This window comes from Apaloderma vittatum, unplaced genomic scaffold (assembly GCF_000703405.1).
Source record: "Apaloderma vittatum isolate BGI_N311 unplaced genomic scaffold, ASM70340v1 scaffold33598, whole genome shotgun sequence".
NCBI classification, from domain to species: Eukaryota; Metazoa; Chordata; class Aves; order Trogoniformes; family Trogonidae; genus Apaloderma; species Apaloderma vittatum.
The window spans coordinates 13,186-25,566 of NW_009733083.1; positions in this window are offsets into that span (position 1 = coordinate 13,186).

Genomic DNA, 12,381 nt, shown 5'->3' on the forward strand with positions numbered 1-12,381 from the left:
CAGCCGTGATATTAAATGATGTTTAGATTTTATAGTTGCAAAGAAAAGCTGCAAACAGTCCCTGGCAAGTACCCCCACAAATTCAACAATGGGAAGTTAGACAAAAAGAGCTGTAACTGGTGACTTTGACAGAATCATAGAATTGTTGAGGCTGGAAAAGAACTCTGAGATCATCAATTCCAGCTTATGACTCAACACCATCACATCGGCAAAGTAATAAGAATTAAAAATTCTACTTCTTTGGGCTGGAATTGTTAATGTAAGGATCTGTTAGCATAGAAAACTTCTATAAAGCCTGTATCCTACATTTGTCCAGCACAACACAGTGTCTTCTACCATGCCCACCAGAGCAGGACTCATGCTCTTCCATGCAAATTCAGTCATTGGTGTCAGGTGTGGATTATCACCAGGTTGATAAGGAAAGAAAGTTGTCCTCGTTGGCCGGAAACCAGCATCAAATTCACTGCCTATTTTACAGAAGTCAGGCTGGAATTACAGGTAGAAACCCATTCCCCATTCCCTAGTCCCTCACTGAGTATGGATTTACATGGAGGAAGCATGGTTCCCAGGGTGCTGTACCGGAACCCAGTCACTTAGTCCAGCAGTGATGGGGACAGATTACCAATGACACTTTTTGAAGCGTATTATAGAGAAACAACAGCAGGTATTTCACCTTAACTGACTCAGCCAATCTTCCTTCCCTTTGCAAACAAGTTTCCTAAAGTGCAGGAGTGCTAGTTTGTTCCTCTTCATCCTGCAGTGAGAATAATTTTTGAGGAACGCGCTTTCCCTCCTGTGAAATACTTTTTCTTAGCTTTGTATATTGCTGCTGGCAAAAAGCAGCCAGACCTGTAGAAAGAGAAATTTCTGAAGAATGTGTGGGGTGTTTGGGTGGAGCACAAAGAAGCAGATGTTCCCACAGAACAACAGGGGTTTATGGTGAATGAGCAGAGGTAAAGCCCTGGCTCGAGGGCAGCTGGATGCCTTAGGTATACTCCAGCGTAAGAGTCATAAATGCAGTAGGATTGCAGGAAAAATAACTGCCTGAGTGTGCCCAGATCCTTGAAATACTGTGTATGGGGGTTTCCTGCTGAGGAAGCTGATTGGGATGGGTGGACATGGGATTACTGGGATAATCTGTGTCCTGTTTGTAGCCTCCCTCAAAAGACAGTACTTGGCTTTCAGAAGCAAACACTGAGCCATGTGAGGTTTAATGTCAGGCAGCAAAAATGCCCGTAAAAAGAAAAGAAGTTTCAAACCTCAGCTTTTGAGGATGAGCCAGCTAAATCCACATGCTAGTTGGCAGTAGTAAAATGCCATTTATTTTTTTTTTTTCAAGGGAGTGGTCAAAAGATATGAAATACCTCTGCCACCTCACTCGGGCAAGGCTGATGAGCCCAGAAGCTAATCTACTGCTGCATGCTAACATGGTTCCTGCCTCCTAGGGCTACTGCTGCAGTGTGCTGCATGTACGATCAGATAATTATTGAAGTTATTGCATTGATTTGCACCATAATGGGAGACTGTATATACCTTAATTTCTGTGTCTGTAAACTGCAGTAATTAGCTGTAGAAACTCACCTCTCAAGTTTGGCAGCTTTGGGATCATAGTAAAAGCTTACAGAGATCTGAAAATCCCCTTTTGTGTCCCCACTTGTCACTGGACCCTGTCTACCTCTGTGTACTGGGAAGATGTGCTGTCAACTCACTCCATTCCTTAAGCTTACATTGCTCTTGCTCTACTAAATTTGCAAGAGTCTTTCTTGCTTCAGTACCCTTAAGAAGTGAAAAGAGAGTGATTGATGATTAATAATTTATTTCACTGCTGAAATTCCCATTTTCTGCACATTAGATTTCCTATGCAAAATCTGTTTCGTCAGTACCTGAACTTCAAGGTACCTAAGATGAATGGTGTGGGTTACGCTCCTTGAGTGTTACTGAGAGCTTGGTGATATCTCATTTCCTCTGTCTTGGTTGTATCTTGCTCATGTGTGCATTCTGCGCAGAAATCTGACAAACATATAGCCAGACTAAACTGAGATGTTTCGCCTCATCTAACATTTAATGTGAACCATTGGCTCCTCTGAGGTGGCAATAAAGTGTTAGTTTTCAATCACTGTAGTTAGTGGCTGTTTGAAATGACAGTTAAATCCATTTTCTGAGCCAAATATATCACTTGGACATTGAGGAATGATAAATAAACAAAGGCCAGATCAGCATTAGGTTTGATCATTCAGCATTATATGCAAAATAAGCTGGAACATTTGAAAGGCACAAGGACTTTGTAGCCACAGATTCTCATTTCTCAAAGGGAAGAACAAAGCTCTCATCAGAAGCTGTGGGACTGTGCTTTCCCTGGCTGCCTCGCACAGCTGGATCCCGAGAGGTGATGTAGGCTTTGTAAGGGAGTATCTCCAGCAGCATTTATGGGTGATCCTGCACTTGTAGGAAGGGGGCACTTGGCTTGCTATGTGTCAGCTACAAGGAGCATGCTAGGTCAGGAGCCACAAACCAGCTAATTACTGAGTGAATAATGAAAAATCAGGTACTGCAGTGCAGACACAGCTTCCCTAGGAGATGCCGAATCGAGCAGGCTGGTCCTGCAGTGTGTTGTGTGCGGGGCTGCACAGGCAGTGAGGGACACTCAGCTCCTCGGTGCCCATCTGCAGAGCAGGCTGGATCTAAAATTGGCAGTGACAGTTTTGGACTCTTATTTGGGTGTCTGCATCCAGGCTGAAACACTTTGCGGTTGGCTAAGTCTTATTTTAGGCATTGTTCTCTGCTGCTGAGAAGGTGAAGTGACCCCTGCACCAAGGCACAGCTCATGCAGACCTGGAAACGAAGGGCAAAGCATGGGGCTGTAAGGATGGTGAGGTCTCAAATTAAAATGTTGCTTTTAGTTGTTTTTTTTTTATTTCTTTTTTCCTCTTGCAGGATAATCACAGGTTGACTTGCCACTGAACAACCCCAACTACTGCACAATTCACAGATCTTGCCTATTGCATGGGGTCATAATGATATGCAAACCCATCATTGCTGACACTTAAATACTGGGAGGCCAAATTACAGCTCAGCATTCAACCCTAACACTGCATTGCTTGGCTGTTCATTTCTCAGCTTTAAAGTTGGATAAACAACTGTTTTTCTGCCCTGTTCTACATGCTCACACACGCACAGAATCCTTACTTCTCCAGTCCCTCCCACACAGGTAAACCTCCCTTGGCTTTGCTGGAGATTTTGTCTAACAACTAGAATGATGACCTTTTACATGGTTTCTTGGGATTGACTTTAATGGTGAGGATGAGCGTCTCCCTTCTGGAGAGCTGCCCGCTCTCCTTGGGCTCGTACTGCTCTTATGCTTTCCCCTGCTCATAAAATCTATGTGATACACCATCTGGGCAAGGCAGAAAGGAGTTGGTACCACCTACACGAAGATAGAGGTGCATTCTGAAAAATTAACTAGCTTTTGGTCAGCCAACCAAAATTATTTTGGATTCTGTAACCTCAAACCCACCCCTTTTGACAATAATGTCTTGCCCTTTCTCTACCTTGTAAAAATATCTTAAACTCTTACGTTTAAGTGAAGGCCAATGGAAAAGTCGTGACTATTTCTGTGCCAACATAGCGTTGTAGTGTCGCAATGAATGCAGCACTTACCCTTCTGTTTTCTGAATATCTAATAACAGCCTTGCTTTTTGTAAACCTAATTCCTGGAAGTGTTATTAAAATTGTTCTCAAAGAGTGAAAGCTGATAGTGGGGCTTTGCATGAAATGGATTGGATACCCAAATGCTCCCACTGGCTCAGGTTTCTTAACTCCTGTTTATTTTTCTAAAACAGAAAAAAATGTGACCCTCACAAATAAAAAATAAACTGGAATAAAACCCAAATGTGGTGCAAGTGTGCACGTATCTCCTATGCTCAGAAACCCTTTTGATGAAAAGTCTCAGCACTAGCTAATTAGAGGAGACATAGATGGAGGTGGAAGAGGTGTATCCAAAATGTTTCAGCACAGCTGAGACTTCCTCCAATTTCAGGTGGAGTGATGACCTTAGTTGTCAATGTCAATAAAACTGGTAAGTAATATTAAAAGTATCCATTTTCCCAGAATATTTACCTAACAGCAGAGCTCCTGGTATGCTGAAATTGTAACTAGCAAGCATATAGACATCACTATATATTAATAACTATGTATTTGTTAACTAGCAGGGACAAAACAGTGTTGTGGAGAAAAGGGGAGTGATAGGCACCTGGCACAGATCCAGGTACACCAGCCTGCCCTCCGTAGGGATATTGATCTTAGCAGAAAAGCCACTTTTTTTTGCTATTATTGGGCTGGAGGAGGTTCAGAGCTCGGTCAGCTCCACTCACCCGCCACAAACACCTTTGCTGAGCCTGCACAAGGAGAGCCGGAATCTCCTTCGCCTCCTTCACTTGCAGCCTTGGACCCGCTCCCCTCTCTGGACCTTGGTGTTTTTTCAGCATCAGCCTCACAACGTGTGTTGCATTTATCTGCATTTTTTATCTGGTGCTGCTCTGGAGCCAAGTATGATGGTTCCACACCTTGGTGGTTGCCTCGCCAGCTGAAAGTCTCTGGTCATCAGCGGTATGTTGCACACCTTCTCTCCTGGGCTATTTGGAAGGTGATAATACTCGCAAAGGCATTACCTAATTTTCAGGGGTTTCTGTCATTTCTCCTGTTGAGGTATGAATATTTCCTTGGGTAATTTGTGAAAGGCTGCTTGACAGATAATTTTTATTAGTTGGGTGTTTGTACACCTCAGGCTGAGGCAATGCGGGTTGTTGCAGGAATGATTTTTTTGAAGAGGGAGAGTTTGCAAGGCTTCATTAAGATGGTCTGATGCTGGATTTTCACGGTGTTCTGCAAGTGTTTGACCATAAATGCCTTTGGGAGGTATTTGCAGTTTTTAATTTGCAAGCCATAAACTTTCAACAGAAGCCTTAGGTAGGAATGTATATACTGATGAGGGCGTTTCCACAAACACGTTTTAAAATGCCCAGATCAATCAGTCCTAAAATTTGCCTCCTCCATCTCTCATGTCGGTTAGAGTTGGCTGCATGGTTTCTGTCCAAGGAAAATTAATCACTGGAGATCTGAATTGCTTGTATAACAAGAGTTCTGAGATGACACTCAGACAGCCACGACTTTCAAATTCTCACGTGCAGGCTGCAAATGAGTGCCCTTTCCTGACCGCAGCACATTCCCAGTGTGTGAACTCACAAGTGCCTGGAAAGGTATTGCGTCTTTCTTAGGAAATCATCTGGCAGTTTGGTCCTTTCCCTCCTCTTACGAAGTTGACACAGCTTTCTCCAGCCATGTGCCCGTTTCTGCTCTTCTTTCATTTCCTTCAGCAGCCAAACCTCTCAGTGCCTTTCTGCTGACATGTTCAGCAGTGCCTGTTCAGCCATTTCCTAAGGGCTCAAGGTCCATGGTGATGCAGCTGATGTTCTACTATAGTTCCCTTGGCTGGACTGGGTGGTGAGCAATGGAGGCCAGATTGCTGTCTGCTAAGACAAGACAAACTCTTCACTCATAGCAAATGAAAGAAGACGCCCCTAGGAGACTGTATTAGCAAAAACTTAAAACTGGAAGAGAACTAGGATTCCTGTGAAGCCACTGGCCAAACTGAATCAGTTAGACACATTCAAGAGCTGATCCTGTCTAGCTGCTCAGACCTCATGGTGTGGTGAAGGTGTGATGGGCATTGGCCATGTCACGTCAGCACTTGCGTGCGTATTCTCACCATGTGCAAGACGTGTACGTGTCACTCCAGGACAGGAAGATGATCAGCTGGGACCCTGTAATGGAGGTGTGCAATGAGCTCCTGTCAGTACTCAGCTGAGTTTGTTCCTCCACAATGGCCTCAAGCACCATAACCTATGAGTCTGTCATCTTCTGAGGACAGAAACAGCTGAGGGAGCTAAACACTTCAGGGAGGCACAAGAGGGTGAACGCAGATCTCTCTTGCGATTAAAACAAATATCTGTCAGTACTACTAAAGCAGGTTTAATTCCAGGGTTTGCTTGCAAACAGCTTCTGCAAAGTCTAGCTAATTTTTACTTTGGGAGAAAATTGTATTTGCCTCCTTTATATTACTGGTGCGGAAACGGTAAAACCAACATTGACTGGCTGGAACCAATAAATGGATTTTCTGCCTTGCTGAGCAGACTAGGTAAGTGTCTGATGGAGGGCCAGCACAAGGAATAATTTCCTGAACAAGTCATTTCCTATATTGGGAAAAAAGATATCCATGGTGCTACATAGAGAAGATATGGAATTGTTTTTCTTGAATTGAGTTTACACGTTTCTGGTGGAACCAGAGCTATCTCAGAGAGTAAACATGCCAGCTCCCAGGAAAGTAGCAAGCTGCTGGTTGTTGTTTTGGGTGTGCATGAGAATGTCAGGAGTCCATGGTAACACTTTTCCACAGATCTTTATGCTCCGTCTGTGCAGGATGTGATCATTTGCATTTGCTCCAAAGCGAATAGTTCCTTGAGGCAGCTTCAGTGAGGGCTTGTAGGAATTTGTTTGGTTTTCTTTTGCCCAGTTCTACCAGTCTGGCAGAATCTTCAGGGGATGTGCCTTTCTCAGCTTTGATTTTCTGCCATCAATACTATAAGTTCTCCTCCTTGCCTATCGAGAGGTCTTGCCAGTATGAGTCAAAAGGTAAGAAGTTTCACCACTCCTGCTTGCAACCTGCTTTTTAATACAGTCTCTAACATCTGGAAGTCTCTGAATATCCTGATATCCACATTGGCTTTTGCTCAGGACGGGCTGAACTCAAACACAATATCTACCTTTGATGTCAGTCAGTGGTACCACCTCAGAGCATGCTCTCAGGTGGTGAGGCAGCCCCAGACGTGAGTGTGTTTGGCATTTCACTAGACAGGGTGTGTTACCACTGGAGAGGCCAATATGTTGATTATCCATGGTGTTGTCTTGTTCTGTCCAGCACCAGTTTTAGTTTGTGCTAGCTGATTTTCTGACGATGCTTACGGAGCGGACCCCAGTACCATGGAGGTCTGGAGGTCCCTAACCCTGCTGGTGCCAAAATCTTGCTGTCACTGCTCGAGTTCAGTGCTCAATGTCTGTTGGAATGTAGACCTCAGCTGGAAGACAGACCAGACTGCCTCTTCTCCCTTCTCTCCCCTGTCAGCTGGGGTCCTTTCTCCTTGATGGCAAAGCCACTTTTGTCTGCGCTGGAGCAAGCTATGGTTGGTGGGTGGTACATGCGGATTCTGACCTTTAGCAAAATCATTCCTGGGCCAATCCCATTTGCACATTTGGTAAGTTATCTTTCTTCTGCTTGCATGTTTTCCCACTTCCTGCTCCTGCACACTGCCAGAACCCTCAAAAAAGGCCTGGGACAGGTACGATGGTTATGGTCTGGACTTTGGTGGGCACCAGCCAGGAGAACTGATCTCACAGTGGTGCATGTGGGCACAAATGTCCCCGCAGGGCTCAGAGCTGATTATATCACCGTGTGCTAGGACACTAACTTCTTTCCTAGTTTTAGATAACCAACTTGTTGGGGCAGGGCATGCTGCTTCTTCTGCCTGACATGTTGCCTACACCCATGATGCTGCTTGGGAAAAACAATATGATGGTGATGAAACAGCGAAACTAAATGAGATGCATGAGAAAGTGAAACCATACTTAGAGCTAGCATGGCTGAGAAGATGGAGGAAGAAGAGGGTACAGACAAGAGTGACAAATTCCTTCCCTCTGTCTTGGTGAGCCCATGGTCCTGTGCTGTGAAGCCCTAAAAAGCACTGACATGTCCTCTGGCCATTCCCTCGTGTCCTCCCATTGCTAGCAGCTCTGTGATGTTAAGCAGATCCATCATTCACCTTTTATATTCCTTTTTCACATCAACACACCCCATGTCTCCATATTCCCTTTCTGCAGGTTACGTGGCCTCTGGGAGGGATGAACTGTCTCAGAGGAGTCCACCAGCAGGAGATGATTCCTTCAAGAGTTTTAACTGGCACCGTCCACCAGGAAACTTTGCTATTTTAGTTCTAGTTACCATCTCCTACTGACACCTGCAGGGCTTTGAACTTCTCTTCCTTTTGCCAAATCCTCCCCTGTCTCACCATGGAGCCATGACCAATGGGAACACGTTATAAAAAATAAATCACAGTCATTTGTTTGAGCGTTGCTATGAAACAGGTCACAGGGGCCAGTGTAAGGCCTTATTTGTGTAGTCACCCACAGAGGGAAAAAGATATTTGCTCTGCTTTGAAAAATAACTCTTTCATGTGGAAAAGGCATACAGTTTGGGTGGAAGGCTGTAACCATCGACAGGGAGGATGAGCTGTGGTGGGATGGTCGCTCGGTGACGCAGTCCAGCCTTGCAACTTCGCAAACGTTCCTTGAGATCGTTTTGCACGTTGCTCAACGCACATCACACACTGCGGCCAAATATCCATCCTTGGCTAAGAACTGGTGGCATTGTAGGGCAATTAAAGTAAAATATTCCCGCCTCCTCCCTAACCCACAAGCAAACACCGCTGTGGGTGAAGGTCAGCAGAGGAAGAGCGACATCATCAAACCCAAGAGGGAAAGCAAACATCACGCCAGCTCCATGCGTGGGTCAGTCACCGCACCAGGACAGAGACTTGCCTCTTTTGAGACTTTGACTTCTGTGCTATGTGCTTGGAGGACTTTTTTTGGAAGGCTATAAAGCATGGGTATGCACACCACGGAACCATCCACCCCTCTCCTGCCTTTCAGGTCCTGGCAGCAAATGGTGCAAAACACCTTCATTGCCCTGCCGTGACGAAACCTTTTCCACATGAGCCAGCAAAAGGTGAGTTAGTCACACTCCAACTGCAGCCCTGGACAAGAAGGGATTGTCCCCTGGCCCACAGCCGCTCCTGCCAGGGTGGGGCATGGGGCTGGCCAGCAAAATGTGTCCTTAAAGCACGGGAACAACCCGTTCCAGGTAGCAAGACTTCTCTTCCCACAATGCAGTGTGTCTTAATACTGCTGAAAGAATGTTTTATACTTACAATAGCAAGGAAATGACCTGAAACACACGTGGGTTTACGTATTTTTGTTTTTACATTCTACTAGGAGGTAGCAGTGATGGTGCCAGTCCTAGTGCTGCAGATGTAACCTGCCCACATACATACAACTCCCATGTCCACATACTTAAAAACTACAAGTGCCTGCTACTCTAGGCAGACTATACCTATGTAGATAAACTTGTGTGCAAAAACTGAGGTGTCTGATATGCAGCCCAACAGGATCAATTGTAGGAACTTGTTAATATTATACAGAAACACTGGCAGGATTGGCCTAGTTTCCCAAGCTGAAACCTCCCTGCACCATGTGCTACCAGCAAAGCAGCCTTATGGAACTCCCTTGCTGAAGCCCCTCCCAAAAAGACAAATCTGAGCTCCTCTTGCTCTGTGGGAACTAGGCAGGATGAGGTCCTTTGTGCCCATCTCACCAGGCACTGGGTGCTTGCTGCGGATGCACCCACCTTTCCCCTGTCCTAGCGGTGGGTTCCTCTTCCTCTGCAGGGCTGGATGCAAGGCCAAGGGCACCACCACCACGCTGGGAGACATCCTGGTCTCGACAAAATCCGTGGTAGAGGTTTAAAGAGCAATTCCTGCCTCTGTGCTACTGCTATATCACAGAATCACAGAATGTCAGGGGTTGGAAGGGACCTCAAAAGATCATCTAGTCCAGCCCCCCTGCCAGAGCAGGATCACCTACAGTAGGTCACACATGAACGCGTCCAGGTGGGTCTGAATGTCTTCAAGGAAGGAGACTCCACAACCTCCCTGGGCAGCCTGTGCCAGGGCTCTGTCACCCTCACAGTGAAAAGGTTTTTCCTAATGTTTTTGTGGAACCTCCTATTTTCCAGCTTGTATCCATTGCCCCTTGTCCTGTCATTGGACATCACTGAGAAGAGCCTGGTTCCGTCCTCCTGACACTCCCCCTTGACATATTTATAAACATTAATGAGGTCACCCCTCAGCCTCCTCTTCTCCAAGCTAAAGAGACCCAGCTCCTTCAGCCTTTCCTCATAACTGAGATGTTCCACTCCCTCCATCATCTCTGTGGCTCTGCGCTAGACTCTCTCCAGCAGTTCCCTGTCTCTCTTGAGCTGAGGGGCCCAGAACTGGACACAATATTCCAGATGTGGCCTCACCAGGGCAGAGTAGAGGGGGATTAAATACCTCTATGCCCGCATGCACATAATGGCTTGCATGGATATAAATATACCCATCAACAAAGAAGTAATACTCCCCTTAAACTAAAATTGTTATAAATTTATTACGAATATACCTGTGATGGCCAACACTTGCAAATAGCATTGTAAAAAATAAACCCTCCCTGCACTACAAATCCCAGAGCCTTGGTTTTGCAAAGGACCCTCACAATTGGGAATAAACCCCAAAATTTAACAATGTGTTTATTTTATTATTTTTTTAAAGTAAGTTTGCCATGTTAACAAAAGCAGAATAGTTTTATTTAGTGTTCATCTCACACCTTTGACAGCTGCAGCTGTCAGGCACAGAAATACAGTATTAAAATAAACTGAATAGAGTTGCTCCTTGAAAAAAATCACGCTATGCAAACCTGTGGATTGTAACTTCAACAGTATAAAATGTAACAAAATTGGAACTTTTAAAATTTTTTTAAGCTTTTAAAGATAATAGTCCAGGCTATAAAACTATATAAGCATTGAATAAGAAATGTTAAAGTCAATAATTCTACAACAGATACATCTTGTAAAAACTCAATAAATTATATATATATATTTATAATATCTAGTAACATTTGAAATCATGCACAGTTTTGTACATTTTCTTTTTTCAGTACAAGAAAACTCAATGCTTCGAGTACTTGGAATGTACACAATTAGCAGACATTTGTAAGAAAATACCAAAAAATTCTTTTTTATTCCAACAAAACAAAACAAAAATCTATAGAAATCTACCTTCTCAAACTTCCACTGAAGTAAACCTCAAACTATAAATTATTTATTTTAGGATAAGGATTTTGTGGCTCTAAGAAAAAAAAAATCTTAAAATGAGATGTTGTCATCTTGTTATTCTGAAACATTGATATGTAATATGCACCAGAGAAAAATGGAAAGAAAGGATTGAGGATGCGATTTGCCTTTCCTCTTTGTGGCAGTAGGTAAATTCTTCTGGACAAAAAAAAAAACCCAAACCATCCACCAAAAAATAATAAAAAAAAACCCCAACACAAAAACCCCGCAATACCAAACCCACCCAAATCTTCCCCCTTGTCAGCTTGATCCGTGCTAAAATTCCCTCCTTCACTCCTGTGCTTCTGAACAGGGATCTGACACCAAGGAACAGACCAGCACAGCATTTTAAACACAGAAAATCAGGCAGCAGTGGCATTTTCCAACGTGTTAGATGCACCTCTCCTGCAAACAGCACCACTCTTCTCCCTATTTTGCTCACATGGCATTTCTGAAGCCCAAAATACAACTGGCAAAGGGGGGAAAAAAATTACTCAGCACCATCCAAAGTCAACATTTCGCTTTGCTGCATACTTGTTATTAAATCGACCACAAAGAATACCTTCATTTGAAAATAGAAAAATAAACACCCACGCCCCCTTAATGCACAGTGGTTAAACTGATGGAAGAATTCCTGGCCCTGTTTTTCTGAAATATGTAAAAATCATCTCCCTGCTGCTATTTGTTTGGTTTAACCACTGGTGATGTATTGAAAAATAAACTTACCTTTGCTCACTGCAATCCAGGATAAACTAATATTTTTTTTTTAACGAATACATATATATATTTATAACATTAAATGTATTTTGTTAAAGGACTGTACATCTATACATTCTTTCAATATTTCCCATAAACACAAAAGAAAAACTTGATTAATATATTTTTTCTCCATTTTTAATAAGTTAAAAAACCACCCTCAAGCTTGGTGAAATTTAAAGTTTACAGTAACCCTATGCTATTTAAAACGATGAAAAGATATGTTAATGTCTATAAATAACTTTACAAATATACATGTTAAGGTACAATTTTTAAAACAAAACTGTGAAGATATAAAACAAACAAAAAAATCTTTTTCTTTTGCCCAGATCAGTATATCCTAGATTGCAATGCTCATATTTTGAGACTCTCTCTCTCTCAGTTCTGCTTTATGTTGCATTAGTATTATACATTCTTTTTTTTTAATATATTTATTTATATATATACAGGATATATTTATAAGATATATACACAGATTCTCTGGAATAAACCTTTTTGATATAAGTTAAAGGCTCTTGCCTACAGGTACCCGTAACTTCTTTCTCCGAGTCACTGCACGTAGATGGAGCCAAACCGCTGGCGTCAAGGGGCAG